Source organism: Triturus cristatus, chromosome 6 (genome assembly GCF_964204655.1).
Source record: "Triturus cristatus chromosome 6, aTriCri1.1, whole genome shotgun sequence".
Taxonomy (NCBI): Eukaryota; Metazoa; Chordata; class Amphibia; order Caudata; family Salamandridae; genus Triturus; species Triturus cristatus.
In genome coordinates this window covers 99,772,268-99,785,715 of record NC_140589.1, presented here as the reverse complement: position 1 = coordinate 99,785,715, position 13,448 = coordinate 99,772,268, and the positions used below count along the sequence as shown (strand labels likewise).

Below are 13,448 nucleotides of genomic sequence, written 5' to 3'. Positions count from 1 at the left end.
ATAGGATTGTCTTCTTGGAAGAGTGCAGTGAGTTTTTTTCTTGCTCTAGCCACTATTGGCCTAAGCTCTGTGCATTTTTTGGTTCCTAATATCTTTCTCTCCCTTTAGATGAAAAAGAAGCATGGGGTCAGGATGGCCGAGTGGTCTAAGGCGTTGCGTAAAGGCCGCAGTCTCTCCTGGAGGCGTGGGTTCGAATCCCACTTCTGACAAAACTTGAATTCCATTTTCTCTTTCAGTTCCTTTAGAATCTCAGCTAAAAATTGGCAATGTAAATAATATCTGAATAAGTACCAAACTTCTGTTTCAACTGCAAATGCATTTGCCCTATTCTATCTTTAACGTTAATGTAATATTCTTCTAGCACTCGTGGTGTTTTATATTTGTTTTGTGGGGTACTTTAAAAATCTTTTTTATGAAAGAAATGGGTTACTTAAGTCTTGTGATGTTTTAGGTTTCCAATAAGGAGGTTTTAAATTTTATGTCACGTCATTTTCAGATGCTTCATTCAAGAGATGTTTCCACTATAGAATGCAGAGCAAGGGCAAAAATACAAGTGATAGAGCGAGTGAGTGAGAAGGAGTGTTGTGGAAGGAGAGAATGAAACAAAGACAGAGTGAGTGAACGGCAGGGAGGCATAGAAGAGTAGTCTAGTAGTGAAGGAGACCTGCTTTTCCCTGCTCTTGACCTCCCACCCATCCCCAAACAACCACAAACATACCTTCTGTGCAAAGTTGGTATGCAGAATTTCACGCCTCAGCAAGTGAGGGTGAGTCCCAGGCCAGGGGCTAAAGAGCAAAAGAGTGCCTGTGCTCAGACTTTCCCTGCTAGGGATAGTTTATCTGGAACAAGGCCTACTCTCTTGTATCCAGCAAGGATCTAGAAATCCTGCATGAATCTGCTAGGCACATTGGCAGCATAAATTTGCATAAACTGCCCCACCTATTGCCTTCCTACTTCCTGTGCTGTAGTTGTTTGTGTAGAGAGAGAGGTCGCAGGCAAGGAAATGTTGTGAGTCGGATACAGGACCCTAAATAGCTGGTGAGAGGTATGTGGTGTTCTAAAAGCATGAAAACTGTATACCTGTGAAATAAAGTGCTTTCGTATGTGTTCTTCTGTGTTTATTGTCCTGTGCATAAAGTTGCACCTTGTGTTTGAAGGTTTAAATTATTTCAGGCTTGCATGGAGGTAGATGTTTCTGAGTAACTTTTATTCATTTCTTAAAAGCCTATACTGTCAGGATGGCCGAGAGGTCTAAGGCGCTGTGTTTAGGCCACAGTCTCCTTTGGAGGCGTGGGTTCGAATCCCACTTCTGACATGCCTTTTGGAGATTTAATCTCCTTTATCAGGTTAACATCTGATGGAAGTTGCATCTGTTGGTCTTCACTTGGCACGTTATTCCGTTCTCCTCTTGTCAAGAGAGATGGGGTTTCTCATATATTTAGGTTCTATAACGTCTTGCTGACAAAGCGCAATCCTTACCAAATGAGCATAGGACCCATGTAAGAGGTCATCTGGAAGAGTCATGCTCTTGTATGCCCTCGCCAGACGGGCCCTGCAAATTTGGAAGAATGCCATGCATCTGGTAGACAACTGGACTCCAGCACACTTACAGCAATTTCCTTAGGGCTTTGATCAGGGGCTGCTTAAATTTGCATACTCCACCCTATGTTGTGACTTTGAGATCCCTTGTTGAAATTGCTTTAGCCAGACAAGAGGTGGCTATTGTCTCAATTTTTAAAGCAGCTTTGAGCCGTTCAAGTGGCTGGTGAATAGCACTTTCTCTTTGTTCGCCTCAAAGTTCTAAAGAGTTCTCCATAGGTCCTGCTCTGTACAGATTGTTCAAAGATCTGTTGGAAGTGCATATAATAGGATAAATAAATTGAGGGCATTCCTTTTCAGTACCTCACCTGCATGGCTGTCTGGCCTCTGGAAGATGCTGGGAAAGCAAGTCAGGATGGCCGAGTGGTCTAAGGCGCTGCGTTCAGGTCGCAGTCTCCTCTGGAGGTGTGGGTTCAAATCCCACTTCTGACAGTCCTGTGTATACTCTAATTTTTTTCTTGAGAAATATGATCATTTCCCTCGCAGTGGCTTATAGGATTGTCTTCTTGGAAGAGTGCAGTGAGTTTTTTTCTTGCTCTAGCCACTATTGGCCTAAGCTCTGTGCATTTTTTGGTTCCTAATATCTTTCTCACCCTTTAGATGAAAAAGCAGCATGGGGTCAGGATGGCCGAGTGGTCTAAGGCGCTGCGTTAAGGCCGCAGTCTCTCCTGGAGGCGTGGGTTCAAATCCCACTTCTGACAAAACTTGAATTCCATTTTCTCTCTCAGTTCCTTTAGAATCTCAGCTAAAAATTGGCAATGTAAATAATATCTGAATAAGTACCAAACTTCAGTTTCAACTGCATATGCATTTGCCCTATTCTATCTTTAACGTTAATGTAATATTCTTCTAGCACTCGTGGTGTTTTATATTTGTTTTGTGGGGTACTTTAAAAATCTTTTTTATGAAAGAAATGGGTTACATTAAGTCTTGTGATGTTTTAGGTTTACAATAAGGAGGTTTTAAATTTTATGTCACGTCATTTTCAGATGCTTCATTCAAGAGATGTTTCCACTATAGAATGCAGAGCAAGGGCAAAAATACAAGTGATAGAGCGAGTGAGTGAGAAGGAGTGTTGTGGAAGGAGAGAATGAAACAAAGACAGAGTGAGTGAATGGCAGGGAGGCATAGAAGAGGAGTCTAGTAGTGCAGGAGACCTGCTTTTCCCTGCTCTTGACCTCCCACCCATCCCCAAACAACCACAAACATACCTTCTGTGCAAAGTTGGTATGCAGATTTTCACGCCTCAGCAAGTGAGGGTGAGTCCCAGGCCAGGGGCTAAAGAGCAAAAGAGTGCCTGTGCTCAGACTTTCCCTGCTAGGGATAGTTTATCTGGAACAAGGCCTACTCTCTTGTATCCAGCAAGGATCTAGAAATCCTGCATGAATCTGCAAGGCACATTGGCAGCATAAATTTGCATAAACTGCCCCACCTATTGCCTTCCTACTTCCTGTGCTGTAGTTGTTTGTGTAGAGAGAGAGGTCGCAGGCAAGGAAATGTTGTGAGTCGGATACAGGACCCTAAATAGCTGGTGAGAGGTATGTGGTGTTCTAAAAGCATGAAAACTGTATACCTGTGAAATAAAGTGCTTTCGTATGTGTTCTTCTGTGTTTATTGTCCTGTGCATAAAGTTGCACCTTGTGTTTGAAGGTTTAAATTATTTCAGGCTTGCATGGAGGTAGACGTTTCTGAGTAACTTTTATTCATTTCTTAAAAGCCTATACTGTCAGGATGGCCGAGAGGTCTAAGGCGCTGTGTTTAGACCACAGTCTCCTTTGGAGGCGTGGGTTCGAATCCCACTTCTGACATGCCTTTTGGAGATTTAATCTCCTTTATCAGGTTAACATCTGATGGAAGTTGCATCTGTTGGTCTTCACTTCGCACGTTATTCCGTTCTCCTCTTGTCAAGAGAGATGGGGTTTCTCATATATTTAGGTTCTATAACGTCTTGCTGACAAAGCGCAATCCTTACCAAATGAGCATAGGACCCATGTAAGAGGTCATCTGGAAGAGTCATGCTCTTGTATGCACTGGCCAGACGGGCCCTGCAAATTTGGAAGAATGCCATGCATCTGGTAGACAACTGGACTCCAGCACACTTACAGCAATTTCCTTAGGGCTTTGATCAGGGGCTGCTTAAATTTGCATACTCCACCCTATGTTGTGACTTTGAGATCCCTTGTTGAAATTGCTTTAGCCAGCCAAGAGGTGGCTATTGTCTCAATTTCAAAGCAGCTTTGAGCCGTTCAAGTGGCTGGTGAATAGCACTTTCTCTTTGTTCGCCTCAAAGTTCTAAAGAGTTCTCCATAGGTCCTGCTCTGTACAGATTGTTCAAAGATCTGTTGGAAGTGCATATAATAGGATAAATAAATTGAGGGCATTCCTTTTCAGTACCTCACCTGCATGGCTGTCTGGCCTCTGGAAGATGCTGGGAAAGCAAGTCAGGATGGCCGAGTGGTCTAAGGCGCTGCGTTCAGGTCGCAGTCTCCTCTGGAGGCGTGGGTTCAAATCCCACTTCTGACAGTCCTGTGTTTACTCTAATTATTTTCTTGAGAAATATGATCATTTCCCTCGCAGTGGCTTATAGGATTGTCTTCTTGGAAGAGTGCAGTGAGTTTTTTTCTTGCTCTAGCCACTATTGGCCTAAGCTCTGTGCATTTTTTGGTTCCTAATATCTTTCTCACCCTTTAGATGAAAAAGCAGCATGGGGTCAGGATGGCCGAGTGGTCTAAGGCGCTGCGTTAAGGCCGCAGTCTCTCCTGGAGGCGTGGGTTCGAATCCCACTTCTGACAAAACTTGAATTCCATTTTCTCTCTCAGTTCCTTTAGAATCTCAGCTAAAAATTGGCAATGTAAATAATATCTGAATAAGTACCAAACTTCAGTTTCAACTGCAAAGGCATTTGCCCTATTCTATCTTTAACGTTAATGTAATATTCTTCTAGCACTCGTGGTGTTTTATATTTCTTTTGTGGGGTACTTTAAAAATCTTTTTTATGAAAGAAATGGGTTACATTAAGTCTTGTGATGTTTTAGGTTTCCAATAAGGAGGTTTTAAATTTTATGTCACGTCATTTTCAGATGCTTCTTTCAAGAGATGTTTCCACTATAGAATGCAGAGCAAGCGCAAAAATACAAGTGATAGAGCGAGTGAGTGAGAAGGAGTGTTGTGGAAGGACAGAATGAAACAAAGACAGAGTGAGTGAACGGCAGGGAGGCATAGAAGAGGAGTCTAGTAGTGAAGGAGACCTGCTTTTCCCTGCTCTTGACCTCCCACCCATCCCCAAACAACCACAAACATACCTTCTGTGCAAAGTTGGTATGCAGAATTTCACGCCTCAGCAAGTGAGGGTGAGTCCCAGGCCAGGGGCTAAAGAGCAAAAGAGTGCCTGTGCTCAGACTTTCCCTGCTAGGGATAGTTTATCTGGAACAAGGCCTACTCTCTTGTATCCAGCAAGGATCTAGAAATCCTGCATGAATCTGCAAGGCACATTGGCAGCATAAATTTGCATAAACTGCCCCACCTATTGCCTTCCTACTTCCTGTGCTGTAGTTGTTTGTGTAGAGAGAGAGGTCGCAGGCAAGGAAATGTTGTGAGTCGGATACAGGACCCTAAATAGCTGGTGAGAGGTATGTGGTGTTCTAAAAGCATGAAAACTGTATACCTGTGAAATAAAGTGCTTTCGTATGTGTTCTTCTGTGTTTATTGTCCTGTGCATAAAGTTGCACCTTGTGTGAAGGTTTAAATTATTTCAGGCTTGCATGGAGGTAGACGTTTCTGAGTAACTTTTATTCATTTCTTAAAAGACTATACTGTCAGGATGGCCGAGAGGTCTAAGGCGCTGTGTTTAGGCCACAGTCTCCTTTGGAGGCGTGGGTTCGAATCCCACTTCTGACATGCCTTTTGGAGATTTAATCTCCTTTATCAGGTTAACATCTGATGGAAGTTGCATCTGTTGGTCTTCACTTGGCACGTTATTCTGTTCTCCTCTTGTCAAGAGAGATGGGGTTTCTCATATATTTAGGTTCTATAAAGTCTTGCTGACAAAGCGCAATCCTTACCAAATGAGCATAGGACCCATGTAAGAGGTCATCTGGAAGAGTCATGCTCTTGTATGCCCTCGCCAGACGGGCCCTGCAAATTTGGAAGAATGCCATGCATCTGGTAGACAACTGGACTCCAGCACACTTACAGCAATTTCCTTAGGGCTTTGATCAGGGGCTGCTTAAATTTGCATACTCCACCCTATGTTGTGACTTTGAGATCCCTTGTTGAAATTGCTTTAGCCAGCCAAGAGGTGGCTATTGTCTCAATTTCAAAGCAGCTTTGAGCCGTTCAAGTGGCTGGTGAATAGCACTTTCTCTTTGTTCGCCTCAAAGTTCTAAAGAGTTCTCCATAGGTCCTGCTCTGTACAGATTGTTCAAAGATCTGTTGGAAGTGCATATAATAGGATAAATAAATTGAGGGCATTCCTTTTCAGTACCTCACCTGCATGGCTGTCTGGCCTCTGGAAGATGCTGGGAAAGCAAGTCAGGATGGCCGAGTGGTCTAAGGCGCTGCGTTCAGGTCGCAGTCTCCTCTGGAGGTGTGGGTTCAAATCCCACTTCTGACAGTCCTGTATATACTCTAATTTTTTTCTTGAGAAATATGATCATTTCCCTCGCAGTGGCTTATAGGATTGTCTTCTTGGAAGAGTGCAGTGAGTTTTTTTCTTGCTCTAGCCACTATTGGCCTAAGCTCTGTGCATTTTTTGGTTCCTAATATCTTTCTCACCCTTTAGATGAAAAAGCAGCATGGGGTCAGGATGGCCGAGTGGTCTAAGGCGCTGCGTTAAGGCCGCAGTCTCTCCTGGAGGCGTGGGTTCAAATCCCACTTCTGACAAAACTTGAATTCCATTTTCTCTCTCAGTTCCTTTAGAATCTCAGCTAAAAATTGGCAATGTAAATAATATCTGAATAAGTACCAAACTTCAGTTTCAACTGCATATGCATTTGCCCTATTCTATCTTTAACGTTAATGTAATATTCTTCTAGCACTCGTGGTGTTTTATATTTGTTTTGTGGGGTACTTTAAAAATCTTTTTTATGAAAGAAATGGGTTACATTAAGTCTTGTGATGTTTTAGGTTTACAATAAGGAGGTTTTAAATTTTATGTCACGTCATTTTCAGATGCTTCATTCAAGAGATGTTTCCACTATAGAATGCAGAGCAAGGGCAAAAATACAAGTGATAGAGCGAGTGAGTGAGAAGGAGTGTTGTGGAAGGAGAGAATGAAACAAAGACAGAGTGAGTGAATGGCAGGGAGGCATAGAAGAGGAGTCTAGTAGTGCAGGAGACCTGCTTTTCCCTGCTCTTGACCTCCCACCCATCCCCAAACAACCACAAACATACCTTCTGTGCAAAGTTGGTATGCAGATTTTCACGCCTCAGCAAGTGAGGGTGAGTCCCAGGCCAGGGGCTAAAGAGCAAAAGAGTGCCTGTGCTCAGACTTTCCCTGCTAGGGATAGTTTATCTGGAACAAGGCCTACTCTCTTGTATCCAGCAAGGATCTAGAAATCCTGCATGAATCTGCAAGGCACATTGGCAGCATAAATTTGCATAAACTGCCCCACCTATTGCCTTCCTACTTCCTGTGCTGTAGTTGTTTGTGTAGAGAGAGAGGTCGCAGGCAAGGAAATGTTGTGAGTCGGATACAGGACCCTAAATAGCTGGTGAGAGGTATGTGGTGTTCTAAAAGCATGAAAACTGTATACCTGTGAAATAAAGTGCTTTCGTATGTGTTCTTCTGTGTTTATTGTCCTGTGCATAAAGTTGCACCTTGTGTTTGAAGGTTTAAATTATTTCAGGCTTGCATGGAGGTAGACGTTTCTGAGTAACTTTTATTCATTTCTTAAAAGCCTATACTGTCAGGATGGCCGAGAGGTCTAAGGCGCTGTGTTTAGACCACAGTCTCCTTTGGAGGCGTGGGTTCGAATCCCACTTCTGACATGCCTTTTGGAGATTTAATCTCCTTTATCAGGTTAACATCTGATGGAAGTTGCATCTGTTGGTCTTTACTTCGCACGTTATTCCGTTCTCCTCTTGTCAAGAGAGATGGGGTTTCTCATATATTTAGGTTCTATAACATCTTGCTGACAAAGCGCAATCCTTACCAAATGAGCATAGGACCCATGTAAGAGGTCATCTGGAAGAGTCATGCTCTTGTATGCACTGGCCAGACGGGCCCTGCAAATTTGGAAGAATGCCATGCATCTGGTAGACAACTGGACTCCAGCACACTTACAGCAATTTCCTTAGGGCTTTGATCAGGGGCTGCTTAAATTTGCATACTCCACCCTATGTTGTGACTTTGAGATCCCTTGTTGAAATTGCTTTAGCCAGCCAAGAGGTGGCTATTGTCTCAATTTCAAAGCAGCTTTGAGCCGTTCAAGTGGCTGGTGAATAGCACTTTCTCTTTGTTCGCCTCAAAGTTCTAAAGAGTTCTCCATAGGTCCTGCTCTGTACAGATTGTTCAAAGATCTGTTGGAAGTGCATATAATAGGATAAATAAATTGAGGGCATTCCTTTTCAGTACCTCACCTGCATGGCTGTCTGGCCTCTGGAAGATGCTGGGAAAGCAAGTCAGGATGGCCGAGTGGTCTAAGGCGCTGCGTTCAGGTCGCAGTCTCCTCTGGAGGTGTGGCTTCAAATCCCACTTCTGACAGTCCTGTGTTTACTCTACTTTTTTTCTTGAGAAATATGATCATTTCCCTCGCAGTGGCTTATAGGATTGTCTTCTTGGAAGAATGCAGTGAGTTTTTTTCTTGCTCTAGCCACTATTGGCCTAAGCTCTGTGCATTTTTTGGTTCCTAATATCTTTCTCACCCTTTAGATGAAAAAGCAGCATGGGGTCAGGATGGCCGAGTGGTCTAAGGCGCTGCATTAAGGCCGCAGTCTCTCCTGGAGGCGTGGGTTCGAATCCCACTTCTGACAAAACTTGAATTCCATTTTCTCTCTCAGTTCCTTTAGAATCTCAGCTAAAAATTGGCAATGTAAATAATATCTGAATAAGTACCAAACTTCAGTTTCAACTGCAAATGCATTTGCCCTATTCTATCTTTAACGTTAATGTAATATTCTTCTAGCACTCGTGGTGTTTTATATTTGTTTTGTGGGGTACTTTAAAAATCTTTTTTATGAAAGAAATGGGTTACATTAAGTCTTGTGATGTTTTAGGTTTCCAATAAGGAGGTTTTAAATTTTATGTCACGTCATTTTCAGATGCTTCATTCAAGAGATGTTTCCACTATAGAATGCAGAGCAAGGGCAAAAATACAAGTGATAGAGCGAGTGAGTGAGAAGGAGTGTTGTGGAAGGAGAGAATGAAACAATGACAGAGTGAGTGAATGGCAGGGAGGCATAGAAGAGGAGTCTAGTAGTGAAGGAGACCTGCTTTTCCCTGCTCTTGACCTCCCACCCATCCCCAAACAACCACAAACATACCTTCTGTGCAAAGTTGGTATGCAGAATTTCACGCCTCAGCAAGTGAGGGTGAGTCCCAGGCCAGGGGCTAAAGAGCAAAAGAGTGCCTGTGCTCAGACTTTCCCTGCTAGGGATAGTTTATCTGGAACAAGGCCTACTCTCTTGTATACAGCAAGGATCTAGAAATCCTGCATGAATCTGCAAGGCACATTGGCAGCATAAATTTGCATAAACTGCCCCACCTATTGCCTTCCTACTTCCTGTGCTGTAGTTGTTTGTGTAGAGAGAGAGGTCGCAGGCAAGGAAATGTTGTGAGTCGGATACAGGACCCTAAATAGCTGGTGAGAGGTATGTGGTGTTCTAAAAGCATGAAAACTGTATACCTGTGAAATAAAGTGCTTTCGTATGTGTTCTTCTGTGTTTATTGTCCTGTGCATAAAGTTGCACCTTGTGTTTGAAGGTTTAAATTATTTCAGGCTTGCATTGAGGTAGACGTTTCTGAGTAACTTTTATTCATTTCTTAAAAGCATATACTGTCAGGATGGCCGAGAGGTCTAAGGCGCTGTGTTTAGGCCACAGTCTCCTTTGGAGGCGTGGGTTCGAATCCCACTTCTGACATGCCTTTTGGAGATTTAATCTCCTTTATCAGGTTAACATCTGATGGAAGTTGCATCTGTTGGTCTTCACTTGGCACGTTATTCCGTTCTCCTCTTGTCAAGAGAGATTGGGTTTCTCATATATTTAGGTTCTATAACGTCTTGCTGACAAAGCGCAATCCTTACCAAATGAGCATAGGACCCATGTAAGAGGTCATCTGGAAAAGTCATGCTCTTGTATGCCCTGGCCAGACGGGCCCAGCAAATTTGGAAGAATGCCATTCATCTGGTAGACAACTGGACTCCAGCACACTTACAGCAATTTCCTTAGGGCTTTGATCAGGGGCTGCTTAAATTTGCATACTCCACCCTATGTTGTGACTTTGAGATCCCTTGTTGAAATTGCTTTAGCCAGCCAAGAGGTGGCTATTGTCTCAATTTCAAAGCAGCTTTGAGCCGTTCAAGTGGCTGGTGAATAGCACTTTCTCTTTGTTCGCCTCAAAGTTCTAAAGAGTTCTCCATAGGTCCTGCTCTGTACAGATTGTTCAAAGATCTGTTGGAAGTGCATATAATAGGATAAATAAATTGAGGGCATTCCTTTTCAGTACCTCACCTGCATGGCTGTCTGGCCTCTGGAAGATGCTGTGAAAGCAAGTCAGGATGGCCGAGTGGTCTAAGGCGCTGCGTTCAGGTCGCAGTCTCCTCTGGAGGCGTGAGTTCAAATCCCACTTCTGACAGTCCTCTGTTTACTCTAATTTTTTTCTTGAGAAATATGATCATTTCCCTCGCAGTGGCTTATAGGATTGTCTTCTTGGAAGAGTGCAGTGAGTTTTTTTCTTGCTCTAGCCACTATTGGCCTAAGCTCTGTGCATTTTTTGGTTCCTAATATCTTTCTCACCCTTTAGATGAAAAAGAAGCATGGGGTCAGGATGGCCGAGTGGTCTAAGGCGTTGCGTTAAGGCCGCAGTCTCTCCTGGAGGCGTGGGTTCGAATCCCACTTCTGACAAAACTTGAATTCCATTTTCTCTTTCAGTTCCTTTAGAATCTCAGCTAAAAATTGGCAATGTAAATAATATCTGAATAAGTACCAAACTTCTGTTTCAACTGCAAATGCATTTGCCCTATTCTATCTTTAACGTTAATGTAATATTCTTCTAGCACTCGTGGTGTTTTATATTTGTTTTGTGGGGTACTTTAAAAATCTTTTTTATGAAAGAAATGGGTTACATTAAGTCTTGTGATGTTTTAGGTTTCCAATAAGGAGGTTTTAAATTTTATGTCACGTCATTTTCAGATGCTTCATTCAAGAGATGTTTCCACTATAGAATGCAGAGCAAGGGCAAATATACAAGTGATAGAGCGAGTGAGTGAGAAGGAGTGTTGTGGAAGGAGAGAATGAAACAAAGACAGAGTGAGTGAACGGCAGGGAGGCATAGAAGAGTAGTCTAGTAGTGAAGGAGACCTGCTTTTCCCTGCTCTTGACCTCCCACCCATCCCCAAACAACCACAAACATACCTTCTGTGCAAAGTTGGTATGCAGAATTTCACGCCTCAGCAAGTGAGGGTGAGTCCCAGGCCAGGGTCTAAAGAGCAAAAGAGTGCCTGTGCTCAGACTTTCCCTGCTAGGGATAGTTTATCTGGAACAAGGCCTACTCTCTTGTATCCAGCAAGGATCTAGAAATCCTGCATGAATCTGCTAGGCACATTGGCAGCATAAATTTGCATAAACTGCCCCACCTATTGCCTTCCTACTTCCTGTGCTGTAGTTGTTTGTGTAGAGAGAGAGGTCGCAGGCAAGGAAATGTTGTGAGTCGGATACAGGACCCTAAATAGCTGGTGAGAGGTATGTGGTGTTCTAAAAGCATGAAAACTGTATACCTGTGAAATAAAGTGCTTTCGTATGTGTTCTTCTGTGTTTATTGTCCTGTGCATAAAGTTGCACCTTGTGTTTGAAGGTTTAAATTATTTCAGGCTTGCATGGAGGTAGACGTTTCTGAGTAACTTTTATTCATTTCTTAAAAGCCTATGCTGTCAGGATGGCCGAGAGGTCTAAGGCGCTGTGTTTAGGCCACAGTCTCCTTTGGAGGCGTGGGTTCGAATCCCACTTCTGACATGCCTTTTGGAGATTTAATCTCCTTTATCAGGTTAACATCTGATGGAAGTTGCATCTGTTGGTCTTCACTTGGCACGTTATTCCGTTCTCCTCTTGTCAAGAGAGATGGGGTTTCTCATATATATAGGTTCTATAACGTCTTGCTGACAAAGCGCAATCCTTACCAAATGAGCATAGGACCCATGTAAGAGGTCATCTGGAAGAGTCATGCTCTTGTATGCCCTGGCCAGACGGGCCCTGCAAATTTGGAAGAATGCCATGCATCTGGTAGGCAACTGGACTCCAGCACACTTACAGCAATTTCCTTAGGGCTTTGATCAGGGGCTGCTTAAATTTGCATACTCCACCCTATGTTGTGACTTTGAGATCCCTTGTTGAAATTGCTTTAGCCCGCCAAGAGGTGGCTATTGTCTCAATTTCAAAGCAGCTTTGAGCCGTTCAAGTGGCTGGTGAATAGCACTTTCTCTTTGTTCACCTCAAAGTTCTAAAGAGTTCTCCATAGGTCCTGCTCTGTACAGATTGTTCAAAGATCTGTTGGAAGTGCATATGCTAGGATAAATAAATTGAGGTCATTCCTTTTCAGTACCTCACCTGCATGGCTGTCTGGCCTCTGGAAGATGCTGGGAAAGCAAGTCAGGATGGCCGAGTGGTCTAAGGCGCTGCGTTCAGGTCGCAGTCTCCTCTGGAGGCGTGGGTTCAAATCCCACTTCTGACAGTCCTGTGTTTACTCTAATTATTTTCTTGAGAAATATGATCATTTCCCTCGCAGTGGCTTATAGGATTGTCTTCTTGGAAGAGTGCAGTGAGTTTTTTTCTTGCTCTAGCCACTATTGGCCTAAGCTCTGTGCATTTTTTGGTTCCTAATATCTTTCTCACCCTTTAGATGAAAAAGCAGCATGGGGTGAGGCTGGCCGAGTGGTCTAAGGCGCTGCGTTAAGGCCGCAGTCTCTCCTGGAGGCGTTGGTTCAAATCCCACTTCTGACAAAACTTGAATTCCATTTTCTCTCTCAGTTCCTTTAGAATCTCAGCCAAAAATTGGCAATGTAAATAATATCTGAATAAGTACCAAACTTCAGTTTCAACTGCAAATGCATTTGCCCTATTCTATCTTTAACGTTAATGTAATATTCTTCTAGCACTCGTGGTGTTTTATATTTCTTTTGTGGGGTACTTTAAAAATCTTTTTTATGAAAGAAATGGGTTACATTAAGTCTTGTGATGTTTTAGGTTTCCAATAAGGAGGTTTTAAATTTTATGTCACATCATTTTCAGATGCTTCATTCAAGAGATGTTTCCACTATAGAATGCAGAGCAAGGGCAAAAATACAAGTGATAGAGCGAGTGAGTGAGAAGGAGTGTTGTGGAAGGACAGAATGAAACAAAGACAGAGTGAGTGAACGGCAGGGAGGCATAGAAGAGTAGTCTAGTAGTGAAGGAGACCTGCTTTTCCCTGCTCTTGACCTCCCACCCATCCCCAAACAACCACAAACATACCTTCTGTGCAAAGTTGGTATGCAGAATTTCACGCCTCAGCAAGTGAGGGTGAGTCCCAGGCCAGGGGCTAAAGAGCAAAAGAGTGCCTGTGCTCAGACTTTCCCTGCTAGGGATAGTTTATCTGGAACAAGGCCTACTCTCTTGTATCCAGCAAGGATCTAGAAATCCTGCATGAATCTGCAAGG

At 43.3% G+C, this 13,448-nt stretch overlaps 15 non-coding genes across 15 annotated transcripts; all 15 read left to right on the top strand.

Moving 5' to 3' along the window:
- The first annotated feature begins 1,232 nt into the window (after positions 1–1,232).
- TRNAL-UAG (transfer RNA leucine (anticodon UAG)) lies at positions 1,233–1,315 on the top strand. Its single transcript has one exon. It is a non-coding gene; the product is annotated as a tRNA-Leu (tRNA).
- A 633-nt stretch (positions 1,316–1,948) lies between these two features.
- On the top strand, positions 1,949–2,031 carry TRNAL-CAG (transfer RNA leucine (anticodon CAG)). Its single transcript has one exon. It is a non-coding gene; the product is annotated as a tRNA-Leu (tRNA).
- Positions 2,032–2,217: 186 nt separating this feature from the next.
- Positions 2,218–2,300, top strand: TRNAL-AAG (transfer RNA leucine (anticodon AAG)). Its single transcript has one exon. It is a non-coding gene; the product is annotated as a tRNA-Leu (tRNA).
- Positions 2,301–3,324: 1,024 nt separating this feature from the next.
- TRNAL-UAG (transfer RNA leucine (anticodon UAG)) lies at positions 3,325–3,407 on the top strand. The gene has a single exon. It is a non-coding gene; the product is annotated as a tRNA-Leu (tRNA).
- Positions 3,408–4,039: 632 nt separating this feature from the next.
- On the top strand, positions 4,040–4,122 carry TRNAL-CAG (transfer RNA leucine (anticodon CAG)). The gene has a single exon. It is a non-coding gene; the product is annotated as a tRNA-Leu (tRNA).
- Positions 4,123–4,308: 186 nt separating this feature from the next.
- On the top strand, positions 4,309–4,391 carry TRNAL-AAG (transfer RNA leucine (anticodon AAG)). Its single transcript has one exon. It is a non-coding gene; the product is annotated as a tRNA-Leu (tRNA).
- A 1,022-nt stretch (positions 4,392–5,413) lies between these two features.
- Positions 5,414–5,496, top strand: TRNAL-UAG (transfer RNA leucine (anticodon UAG)). The gene has a single exon. It is a non-coding gene; the product is annotated as a tRNA-Leu (tRNA).
- Positions 5,497–6,128: 632 nt separating this feature from the next.
- Positions 6,129–6,211, top strand: TRNAL-CAG (transfer RNA leucine (anticodon CAG)). The gene has a single exon. It is a non-coding gene; the product is annotated as a tRNA-Leu (tRNA).
- A 186-nt stretch (positions 6,212–6,397) lies between these two features.
- On the top strand, positions 6,398–6,480 carry TRNAL-AAG (transfer RNA leucine (anticodon AAG)). The gene has a single exon. It is a non-coding gene; the product is annotated as a tRNA-Leu (tRNA).
- A 1,024-nt stretch (positions 6,481–7,504) lies between these two features.
- Positions 7,505–7,587, top strand: TRNAL-UAG (transfer RNA leucine (anticodon UAG)). Its single transcript has one exon. It is a non-coding gene; the product is annotated as a tRNA-Leu (tRNA).
- A 901-nt stretch (positions 7,588–8,488) lies between these two features.
- On the top strand, positions 8,489–8,571 carry TRNAL-AAG (transfer RNA leucine (anticodon AAG)). The gene has a single exon. It is a non-coding gene; the product is annotated as a tRNA-Leu (tRNA).
- Positions 8,572–9,595: 1,024 nt separating this feature from the next.
- TRNAL-UAG (transfer RNA leucine (anticodon UAG)) lies at positions 9,596–9,678 on the top strand. Its single transcript has one exon. It is a non-coding gene; the product is annotated as a tRNA-Leu (tRNA).
- A 901-nt stretch (positions 9,679–10,579) lies between these two features.
- On the top strand, positions 10,580–10,662 carry TRNAL-AAG (transfer RNA leucine (anticodon AAG)). The gene has a single exon. It is a non-coding gene; the product is annotated as a tRNA-Leu (tRNA).
- A 1,024-nt stretch (positions 10,663–11,686) lies between these two features.
- On the top strand, positions 11,687–11,769 carry TRNAL-UAG (transfer RNA leucine (anticodon UAG)). Its single transcript has one exon. It is a non-coding gene; the product is annotated as a tRNA-Leu (tRNA).
- Positions 11,770–12,401: 632 nt separating this feature from the next.
- Positions 12,402–12,484, top strand: TRNAL-CAG (transfer RNA leucine (anticodon CAG)). Its single transcript has one exon. It is a non-coding gene; the product is annotated as a tRNA-Leu (tRNA).
- Positions 12,485–13,448: the final 964 nt, after the last annotated feature.